Source organism: Dama dama, chromosome 32 (genome assembly GCF_033118175.1).
Source record: "Dama dama isolate Ldn47 chromosome 32, ASM3311817v1, whole genome shotgun sequence".
Taxonomy (NCBI): Eukaryota; Metazoa; Chordata; class Mammalia; order Artiodactyla; family Cervidae; genus Dama; species Dama dama.
Window position 1 is genome coordinate 22881049 of NC_083712.1, and position 11533 is coordinate 22892581.

At 49.6% G+C, this 11533-nt stretch overlaps 1 protein-coding gene across 5 annotated transcripts in view; it reads right to left on the reverse strand.

The window, feature by feature from the left end:
- Window positions 1–10654, reverse strand: part of FAT1 (FAT atypical cadherin 1) — a 125094-nt gene extending 114440 nt beyond the window's left edge. For 3 of the 5 annotated variants that reach the window (XR_009691637.1, XM_061134766.1, XM_061134763.1), the window contains exon 1: window positions 10312–10654. The gene's annotated coding sequence lies outside the window, so the exon portion shown is untranslated. Of the gene's footprint in view, window positions 1–9405; window positions 9562–10311 lie in introns of all 5 variants that reach the window. The other 2 variants (XM_061134764.1, XM_061134765.1) reach the window with 2 other exon arrangements.
- Window positions 10655–11533: the final 879 nt, after the last annotated feature.

An 11533-nucleotide genomic window follows, 5' to 3' on the forward strand; every position in this document is an offset into this window, starting at 1 on the left:
CTCCGTACTGATGCTGACCCTGGTCACTGGGCTTAAGCAGGGCTTGCCTGCTTTCTCTGCAGTGGGAGACTCGCTCCCTGCTTTCCCTACTATACCCTTTGGAAGGAAGTCACTACTTCCTTAGGACTACTAAGGAAGTCCACCAGTAGGGTGGAGAGTTCTGCAACATAAATCATTTATAGGTCTTCTGCGAGGGAGACCTGCTATCCTCTCCTAATTATGTCCTTATCATTTCTTTTGATCAATGTGGCTTCATGGATAAAAGAAGACTTGTAGGACTTTGGATGCTATCAATACTACAAATAAAATGAGGGGAGTGACATGCTGGAATCTAAAGTGAAAAGTTATGACCAACCTAGACAGCATATTGAAAAGCAGAGACATGACTTTGCCAACAAAGGTCCGTCTAGTCAAAGGCTATGGTTTTTCCAGTGGTCATGTATGGATGTGAGAGTTGGACTGTAAAGAAAGCTGAGTGCTGAAGAATTGATGCTTTTCAACTGTGGTGTTGGAGAAGACTCTTGAGAGTTCCTGGGACTGCAAGGAGATCCAACCAGTCCATCCTAAAGGAGATCAGTCCTGGGTGTTCATTGGAAGGACTGATACTGAAGCTGAAACTCCAGTACTTTGGCCACCTGATGCGAAGAGCTGACTCATTGGAAAAGACCCTGATGCTGGGAAAGATTGAAGGCAGGAGGAGAAGGGGACGACAGAGGATGAGATGGTTGGATGGCATCACCGACTCAATGGACATGAGTCTGAGTAAACTCCGGGAGTTGGTGATGGACAGGGAGGCCTGGCGTGCTGCAGTCAATGGGGTTGCAAAGAGTCGGACACGACTGAGCGACTGAACTGAACTGAACTGAACTGAAAGGGCTACTCAGGTACCACGGTGGATGACAGAAGGGAGGGTGGCCGGCAGCAGTACAGGTTAGAGACCCTGGTGGCTCTGCCCCAACTTTGGTCATGGTGGGGGTGGGGAGAAGGGCGACATTCTGGATCCATTTCAGGACCCACTGATGAACTGGAGGGTAGAGGCGGGAGGAGAGAAAAGGGGATACATCCAAGAAGATCCTGGAGATTGTGTGTTGAGCCGGAAGTGGGTTTCAGGTTCTGAGAGAGGGGAGCCTGAGCTGAGGGAGGAACAGATTTTAGGAAGCACAATCAGGGGTTCAGCTTTGGACACGTTAGGACAGAAATGCCAATTGTTATCCAAGTAATGATTTCCAGTCGGCAGTTAGACATGCAGGAGAGGCCCACCCCTGGAGACAGAAGCCTGACAGTGGTCAGAATGTGGAAGATGCTATTAATATATTTAAAAGCAGAAAACTAAATGAGATCACCCACAAAGAGGACGCCGACAGACAAGAAAGGAAAATCAAGGGCAGAGCCCTGCTATCCTCTAAGATGGAGGAGACAAGATAAGAGGAACCAGCCACTGGGGCAGAAGCAAGAAGCAGTGGTGTGACAATGACAACGGTAAGTAAACGGATCTTTCTAAAGATCTAAAGCCTAACATGAGAACTTGAAAATGACTCATCTATACTGGCTGATGCCCTGCTGATCCCTACACCATGGGTACTCTGGACACGCCCTTCACCCCCACAGCACAAGAGAAGGCTCCAGATTGTCAAACCACTGCAGCTGCTCTTCCCCACAGCATCTCCAGGCCCAGCGGCCCCAGCAGCCTCTGCCGCCTCCCACGTTTCTCTCACAGCTGGATTCCCATCACCTCTCACCCTTCACAACTCACCCACCGCAGTTCTCAGGGAACACACCACAGCTGGAATCAACTTTTTGGGCCATGTTCATAACTGAGACCTCTTAAAATCCTGAATTCACTCTGCAAACTTGGCTAATAGAAAGCCACTGTAATCATAATAAATTATTAAATGAAAGGCTTTTGATAGGACAAAAAAAAATCCACTTTCTAAGAGATACTGTTATGTTGTTGTTGCTTGGTCACTAAGTTGTGTCTGCTCTTTGCAATCCCATGGACTGTATCCTGCCAGGCTCCTCTGTCCATGGGATTTTCCAGGCAAGAATACTGGAGCTGATTGCTGTTTCCTTCTCCAGAGGATCTTCCTGATTCAGGAAGAATGGAACTCGTTTCCCTGTGTCTACAGCATTGGCAAGCAGATTCTTTTTCACTGAGCCATCAGGGAAGCCTAAGAGATTACTGCTAACCTTACAGTAATTTAACTGAGAACTGAGAACTCAGGTGTCACCTTAAAATGCCACGATCAAAGAAACTGTGGCTACTACTCCAGGTAAAACAAATAGCAAAGCTGGAAAACACACACACATACACACAAAAAATCTTAGAAAGACACCAATACCATTTTATCTAAAAAGTACAGTATTACCTAGTGCTCATGCTTATGAAAATTAAACTCCAAAAACCATTTTAGCCAAAGGCTACACTCTTGATATTTAGCAGGTGATCACACTCTTTGAACACATAGTAATCCAGGATTTCTTCTGTGAACTTTCCAAAGTGAAAACAAAGAATGTTTACCTAGTTCAGCCTTTAGGGAAAAGGGCCTCAGGTCGAAAGCTTAAGTATCTTTAGCACAGATTTCTGAAAATCCATAAATAAGAAAGATCATTTTTCTGATAGAAGTCAGGTATTAACACGTTCATGTTTCCTCATTAGCAAGACTTCCATGTAAAGTGTTTCAGTCAATTCCTGTGACCACACAAGTTTCACACAACAGAACACAGCCCCATGCTGAGAACGTACTGAGCAAGTTTTAGATCAAGTATCCAGATCTAGTATTTAGATCTGAATCTTCTGAATGAAGATTCAGAAGTGCTAGGTGGGACCTGGCACGATGCAATTCATACATTCTATTATACGTTGCATATTTATTCTTCAAAGTCACAACTCTCAGGCACATCATTAGCCATTCCAGCCCTCTATCTAAGAGGGAAGCAGGATCACACTCTCCATCCCATATACTATAATAAAGTTACACAGAAACATTCAAGAATTTCGTGTTTTCCCTCATCATACTCCTATCTTCTACCTACCTCAGTGAGAACATCACTAGAACTCAACTTATTACTGAAATTTAGAGTTTCCTGTTTGATTTGAATAGGGTCACATTTTAAAAGCATCTTCTAGAGATGTCTAAATAATGAGGAAGATAACTATGTTTTCAAAGAGAACTGTCATGAAGTTGTCAAAAGACAATAAGGAATGTAAACGACTCTAGCTTTTTAAAGATATTGTATATTAAATAAATGTTTAATGATCTCTAAAATCACTTAACAGGAGTCAATAAAGAGTACTGTCTGTCTTACAAAGCCTGCTTGTTACTCAGCTATAACCAATTCACAGCTTCCAGATGACATTCACAACAGAAAAAAACCCTGCATTTTTCTAATAAATTATAATAGGCACAGACAGTAGTTTTAAAAGCTTTCATTCTCAACACTGAAAAATGAATGGGCAAGTCTTGTTTATTTCTGGGTGCACACTAAATCCTTTTAAGCCATCTTAATACTTTTTTTCAGTAAAAATGGGGGCGGGGGGTGGCACTATCAACCCAGAACTGGTATGCTTTGGTCTTTTTTTCTCGCCATTCATCAAACCACAAATCAAGTTCACAGTTAAGATTTCTACAACTTGCTTTGCACCTATGTCCTCTCTCTGAACCATTCCCCCCTGGATTCCCTCTTCCCACAGACCTCACCCTAGCCTAATACCCACCCAATCCCAGACCCCTAGCTCACTGAGGTGCTATGAAGGACTACCCTGACCCGGATGGATCTCTCTTATCACGCTGGAGATCACTGTTCATTTGGCCTTCTCCCCTGCTGGACTGTAAGCTCCTTGAGAGCAGGACACCTCCTTTGTTCACCACTGTCTACTGTATCTGGCTCAGTGTTTGGCACAGAGGAGATCCACAGTTGTTCAGATTCATCAATGGACAGATGGATGACGATCGGGGATGGAAAACAGAAGGCAGGACGGAAGTGAGGCTGCTGGGAGGGGGATAAGGAGGAATAACATGGGAAATTAACACATTCATCATTGTAAGCCTAACAGAAAATCCAGGCACAACCTCCTGGCCAGTAAGAGTATTGCAGACAGGTGCCCTGAAGAAGGCTCTAATTTCCAGCAGCTCAGAAAGGGGTCACCATCTACCTCAAAATGCTTCCAAAGTGGCTACGGGCGACGCCAGATCAGTGAGCTTATTATGAAGTATTATGCTTGAATATTCTATGAAGATAAGAATTAAATAATTACTGATTTTCCTAAGTGGTCTGTAGAAGACATTTAATTATAGACTTATCTCCACATATATAATAAACCTTTCAAGGCAAGCCAGAATTTGGGCAATATAATTAAATCTCGGACTTAAAGATGATTTTTTAAACTTTTATGTTGCGAAATAAGATTCCTCATTTAATTCAGTAGATTTTTCAAATAAAAAGTTGCTTTCAGACATGAGAAGAGGAAAAAACAGCAACTTACTGATGTTAGTTAAATGAATCATCTGCATCGCTTACTTCAAACACTCCTTACCAGCGCCTAGGGACAAACTAACACTTGCAAATTGAACAATTAGTTGAGACAAAAAGACAAACCTTGGCTTCATCAACTATATAATTTGGACCAAAAGAAAGCTTACCTATTACAGTTTCCTAGTCATAAAGATTAAATAGACACCCAGCCTTTCAGCTTCCTGCTATTAAATCTGGTCCTTTAGGCCACAAATTAGGCCACGGAGACATTTAATGCAACAATAATGCACTAATTCCGTTTACTGATTCCATGTAAAATCAGCCAAACTTGGGTGGGAAAATAGGGATAAGAGAGTTAAAAAAATCCATAACATCTCTTTCACTTCTGGCATTCAACAAATGACTACTTCAGAGATGACTTAGGAGCTAAGTCCAAACACATACACTACAGCAAGTCATGGGACCCGGGCAAGGAAAACATATTACTTCGCATATCACTTTTAGATCCCTCTTTTGGCACCTGTCCATAACATGGATTTAAATGGTCTATTAACATGGTGGGAACCCACTAGGAGTACGTGTGTGTGTGTGTGGGGGGGGAACCCACTAGGAGTACGTGTGTGTGTGTGTGTGTGTGTGTGTGTGGTGGGAACGCACTAGGAGTACGTGTGTGTGCACGCGTGCGTGCACGCGCGGGGGTGGGAACCCACTAGGAGTACGTGTGTGTGCGCGCGCTCAGTCAGTAAGTCATGTCCAACTCTTGGAGACCTCATGGACTGCAGCCAGACAAATTCCTCTGTCCATGGGATCTCCCAGGAAAGAATACTGGAGTGGATTGCCATTTCTTCCTCTGGGGTATCTTCCCCCACCCAGGAATCAAACTGGCAGTCTCCTGCCTTGACAGGCGGATTCTTTACCACTGAGCAACCAGAAGTACTTTTAGTGACTAATTAAGACACAAATGGATACATATACAGGAGGCCTGAAATATTTTATGAAGTCCTCTAATAATCTTACTTCCTTTCAGAATGCCAAAGAATTTGGCTCATTTAAGGCATTCATTTTTCAAGAAACAGGTACACAATCACACACTTCACCCAGATCAAACCGTACAATGAATGTGTTAAACACCATGTTTGACATAAATCTAAGTTATATCCATTGCTATTTTTAAAAATTATGGAATGTTTTAAGCACTGTTCACCCATCTTAAAGCTTAAATAAACAGCAAAGAAAAGTGTTAGTAATTCAGCCGTGTCCGACTCTTTGTGACCCCATAGACTGTAGCCCCACCAGGCTCCTCTGTCCATGGGATTCTCCAGCAATAATACTGGAGTGGGTAGCCATTCCCTCTTCCAGGGGCTCTTCCTAGCCTAGGATCGAACCCGGGTCTCCTGCATTGCAGGCAGATTCTTCACTGTCTGAGCCACCAGGGCAGCCCTGTAGAAAAGAAAGGGAGACGGTAATTCCACTTTTGGAATTAGAGCTGTCCTGAAACACTGAAGGCAAAGCCCAACATCAGAATTAACCTATACAGCTGGAGAAACACCTATGTACTTGGATTTTATGAGTAACTGCAGTACTGGATATGTTGGAGAAGCACAACAAACAGTAAACTGAAAAAACAGCGCCATCATCCAGTTTTAACACGTGCAGCTATCTTCTTAAAACTATTGAAACCTAACTCTGAACGTATGAAGCCTTAAGAATCGGCTTTGGTGAAAAATACATAAAAAACTGAAGATCACTTGCGTTCTAGATCTTTTCCAATTTTTCTAAGCTTTAAAAAAAAAAACCAAAACCCTCCTCTACTAGGCACCAGGGAGTTGCTTAACAAAAGCTATTTAATGAAACCACAGTTCAGACACATGCGGAAAGAAAGAAAACAAAAAACCCCCTCTAACTGCATAGAAAATATTTATGAGTTTACTTTCCTAATGCATACAATTGCGTCTTTGTCTTCAAAGCTCCGCAGTTCACATCCGTGGGAACAAAAATATCTTCAGAGACTAGAGAAAGTTAGCTTCCTGGAGGAAAGCAGTTAGTGGAAGAAAATGCACGAAAGAACCAGAATCTCTTCCTTTAAAAAAAAAAAAAAAAGACCTTAAAGTTTCACTTCCAAAAAAGCTAGAAACAGCCTGACAACACAGTTGCAAATGTTTAGTCCGGAGATTTCTCAACCGCACCTATTCTAACTACCTTCAACCAGCTACCACTCAAACCTCTGGGCAGCACTCCCCCCACCCCGCCAGGGCACACAACATCCAAGGAAACCGGCGACTCCATTTCAAAAACCCCATCCCTCAGCAGCTGGGCTCTCCTCCCATCACACCTACGCCGTGAAATCTCTCGCAGATCGGCAGCAGCCGCGGAGCGAGATCGGCTAGGTTCTCAGCAGACACGCTTGTTACCGGAGAGGAGAGCGCGGAGCGCGCGCGTGAAGTTTCCGAGCTCCCGGGCGCCGGCGCGCAGGTTCTCGGCCCCGCGGGCGCCCGGAGCCCCGCGCCGCGGCCGCCGCTCGGATTTCCAGCAATGGCTCCGGGGGCCAGAGCCGGGGCGGCCCGGGGCGGCCACCCGCCCGCCCGATCCAAGCGCTTGAATCGATGATTACCAGGCAGGTCACGTCGCGAATTACCCGCTCCCGCCTCTCCGCCTCCCCCGCGCCACCCGCTCGAACCCCCCGGGGCCTGCCCTGAACTTTTTTTTTTATTAGTTGGAGGCCAATCACTTCACAACATTTCAGTGGGTTTGCCCTGAACTTTCCCGACGAGCAGGCACCTACCACCCATCCGGGGGGTCTCTTTCTCTCCAATCCGTTCCCAGGCGCCGGCGGGGCACGATCCTGGGCTGGACACTCCGGGGCGGGAGTCCCCCGCGACCCACCCCCGCCGAGCCGGGTGGAAGCCCTCCAACCCCGCAGCAGCAAGGTGCCCGACCGATCGGCCGGCGGTGGCACCGCGAGCGCCGCCGTGCCCCTCGCCCACAGTCCCCGGGCCCCTTCTGGCCTCCTACCAACTTACAGCAAAGTTGGCCCCAAGTGGCCGCCACAGAGTTCTCGGGGGCGCGCGCCTGGCCGCCTCAGCGCGCCCCCGGGCGGGGTCCGGGTCGGCCGGGCGCCTGGCTGGGGCCGCCACGCCGCATCGTGTCCCTGCGAGCAGCACGCCCGCGCTCTCGGTGCGCCCCTGCTCCGAGACAGCACCCGGCCGCCCGCGCGCGCGCCCGGCTCTCCCAGGCCGCCCGGCGCAGCCCCCCGCGCGGCTCACGCACCCGGCGCGGGGGATATCCCTCCGCTCCCGGCCACGCCCGCTCGCGCCGGCGCTCGTTTCTCCCGCGCGGAAACTCTCGACCCTACTTTCCCCCGGGCGGCCGGACGTACCCCAGCCCGCCGGGCCGCGGGGCCGCGAAGCCCGGCCAAGGGGTCAGGCAGCTCCCGGCCGCTACAGCGACCGGCTCCTTGCCAGGAGATCAGTGAATGCCCAGGAAGATCTAGCGACACCGCGAGGAGAAAACAAATCGCTCTAGCGCCGAGGTTAGTTATGGCCAGCACAGATTTGTGCAAGGAATTAATATGGAATGTTCCCTGCTAGGAGAGGGGAAACATTAGCTTAGCTCCAAAAAAAAAAAAAAAAAAGTCAGCTATGGGCTTAAAGAAAAAGCTTCCCACGCCTCCCCCCCCCCCCCCCTTTAGATTTCCGAGTACCTTGAGGGAATTCCTCAATCTGCATTTGAATGCCGCGGTTGCAGGTCTGCCCTTGCTCGGCGGAATCAAGTCTTACAAAAGGTCTGAAAAGGAATGCAGTTTGATGGGAATCTACTTCCTTCTTCAATCTACACTGAAACCCCGGGAAAGTGAAAACGCTTCCTCCGCAACCTCTTTGTGCAGAGGTTAGAGCGCGGAACCTCCCAGGCCCGGGTTACGAACCCCAAGGCCGGCCTCCCCCGGCGCACGCCCCCGGATCCCCAGGGCTGCGGGGACAAAAGGCAGCTTGTGCCGCCTCGTGCTCTTTCCCACCCGGTGAGTACACCCCGCAAAAAGTGAACGCAGTATAACGTGAAACTCCAGGTTCTTTAGGGAGAAGGGGAAACCTCCGGGAACTCCCCGCACTCCCCGCCCCGCCGCGAGCCCGAGCGCGCAGTCCGGGTATCCCGGGGCTGTGAGCCCATCCTCGGCGCGGGCAAAGCTCCAGGCGCCGGCTCAGCGCAGCCCGGAATGCTCCCGGGCGTAGGGAAACAGCCTGGGGAAGAGGGCGGACGTGACCTCGGAAAGTTTGTGGAGCTAGAATACGTTAACACTGTGAGGACAAAGAGAGATCATTTCCCCAGAACCGGTGGAGGGGGCTGCTGGAGGAACTACCAGGCCAATGGGGGCGAGGGAGTCTAGGGTTAAAGAAGGAACTGCCTTAGTTCAAAGTTAATGCAGCCTACTCTTAGGCCATCTCAAAGACGGTGAGTAGAGGAAAAAAAGTGTCTACCAGGTCGTGGCTGGGAAGGAGAAATCACGCCTGCAGAATGAGTGTGCTGATTCTCGGCACCAAGAGTATGTAGTGTATTCCCGGCGTATTATTTAGAATACACACAAATTCACACATCCAACAAACATCATCATGCAAACACTTGGCTACGGCCATAACTGCGCAAAGCGCTCCCGGGATTACAGGTCAGTTTCATACATGAAACACCTAGGAAGTAGGTGACCTGATCTCCAAGCTCAATTGGTTGGTGCCCCGGGCCGAATTCTAACTCGAAACGAAATACAGCCACACGCGAACGCCAACAGTTGGTAGGGGCAGTATGTGGGGTTGGGGGATAGGTGGGGGTGGGTAAAAAGGCTAAAAAGACACCATCCCATAACATACAATCACAAGATTTTGAAATGGCGCAAAAGAATTCCTGGAGAAAAATTACCATTCATTAATAAATAATAACGCTTACTTGAACTACAACATCTGTTGGGGAATCCCGATTTGCCGGCCAGGTTCACTGAGAAACCTAATTGCCTGGAAGAAGTCGCACTTCGTAGCCACAGGAACAGCCAAGAGCCAGAGATGTAGATTTCAGAGTCCGATGCTGCCACGTTTTTAACTGATCCTTTAGCCCCAAAGGAACGAAAAGGAGGTGCCTTTTAGCTACCCTCTAATTACCTTCACATGAACGAAAGATGGAGTTCAAGCTCCACGTTTGTCCTCTGAATAGTCAGTCCTCCCTAACCCAGTACCCAGAGGTTCTGGGACATTAGGGGGATGGGGGTGGATTCCCAAAAATTAAAAAAAAAAAAAAAAACCCGCTTTCTGCCAGCACCGCTTCTGCATCCAGTTCACCCAAGCTGGTATTTGTAAATTAGACACAGAATGGGCCGGAGTGGGTGGTAAGTGAAGACGAGGGTGACGGCCTGGGACCTCACGCCCACGTCCCATAAGCACCCGGCAGGTCCAAGTTCGCGGTCCGCGCGGAACCCCGCAGGGAGCGCGCGCTTCGCCGGGTGTCCGGACTAGAGGGCGCTGCGCCACTGCGGATCACGCGGCACCAAGGCGCCCTCCCCGGGCACCATTTCTATAATAAGTTACATTCGAAATAATGCACAAACGGCGTAGCTTTTCAAGTTCTTTTGAACAGTGCTCTGCAAGTATTTCACGAATTCCAAAACCTGTGCATACTGATCTTTGATGCCCCAGCTAAGCACAGCCATTGGGGGTGGTGGGTGGGAGGGTGCCGTGCCCGTTCCCCAAGCGGAAAGCCGGTAGGATGCACACGGTTCCCCGTACTAGTCAAGCACCCTCACATCATTTCATTTCTGTTTAAACTTAAAAAGAGAGAAAGGCTTGCACGAAAGGAACTCACCCGTTCCAGCCGAGTCCTCGAGGCCCTGCTTTAAAGTGCCGACAGCTCCGTAATCCCCGCGCTATCTGGATGTTTGTTAGAAGCCGTGTCTGAAGTACCAACTTTGCTTCTTGCCTGCGATCTTCACCATGTCCCCAGCGAGGGTGCGATCCGCCCGCGCCGCCCAGGTGGCCGCATCTCGGGAGGCTTACCGTCCTGGGGGGAAAAAACTTGAGCAGCGAAAAAGGAGGCGAGTGCGCGAGTGCCGGAGAGAAACCAAGTTTGTCAGGACTTGTCCGGGCAGCCGAGCCGCGGAGTTTGGGAGTTGCGGCCGGGAACTGCGGCGGATCGCTGCCTCTCTCCGCGCTCCTCCCTCCCGGAGGCCGCGGGGGAGGGGAGGTGACGTCAGCGCCCCGCCTCGCCCCCCGCCCCGCGGCGGGGACCGGGGTGCTCCCGCGGGGTCCGCCTCCCGGACAGTAGCAGAGGCGAGCGGACTGGCTGGGCCGGCCTCCCTGCCGCAGCGGTGTCTTGCGGTCCAGACGGCGGAGCGTCCGCCCTTCACCACGCCGCGTCTCCCCGGGCGCCGCCGAGCCCCGGCACCTGAGCGGCCCCGCGGCGAGCACCTCTCGGCAGGCTTCCTCGCAGGCCTCCTCCGCCCGCGTTTCCCACGCCTCCAACTGCAGGTGATGCTCTTCCCCTTCTGCCGCTGAGATTTCGTCGCGACGTGTCGCCTGCCCTGTTTTTGTTTTTGTTTTTTTGCAGGGCGGAAGCCCGAACAGCCTCTCCAGACTGGCCTGGACGACTTGTACTTTTTTTGCAGCTCTCCAACTTCAGGATGTGATCTGTTTTAAATACTTCTCGGGCTCTAGCGCTGTTTGTGGTCTGTGCGTTAAAAATCACGGAGCCATGTTTTAACGTGCAAATCCTTTCCAAAAGCGCTTCCGTTTTTAGACCGTACTCTGAAGCATCCGAGGATCCGAGGGGTGCGGGGCAGGGGGGTGGGTGGATGAGGGAGGAGCCAATTTCTGTTTCTTACAAGTCATCTATCATGATAAGGGCTAATACACGAATGAATCAATCGTCTACTCATAATATAGGATCAGATAAAGGCAAACGCTGTTGAAGTTGAATTTGTAAGTGAAATGCGTCTTTCTATGGAAGCATCCAGACTCCTTTATGGAAACATCCACTCCAGGAAAATATCTGCTGTGGAATATATATATTTTTAATGCCGCTGAAGTAC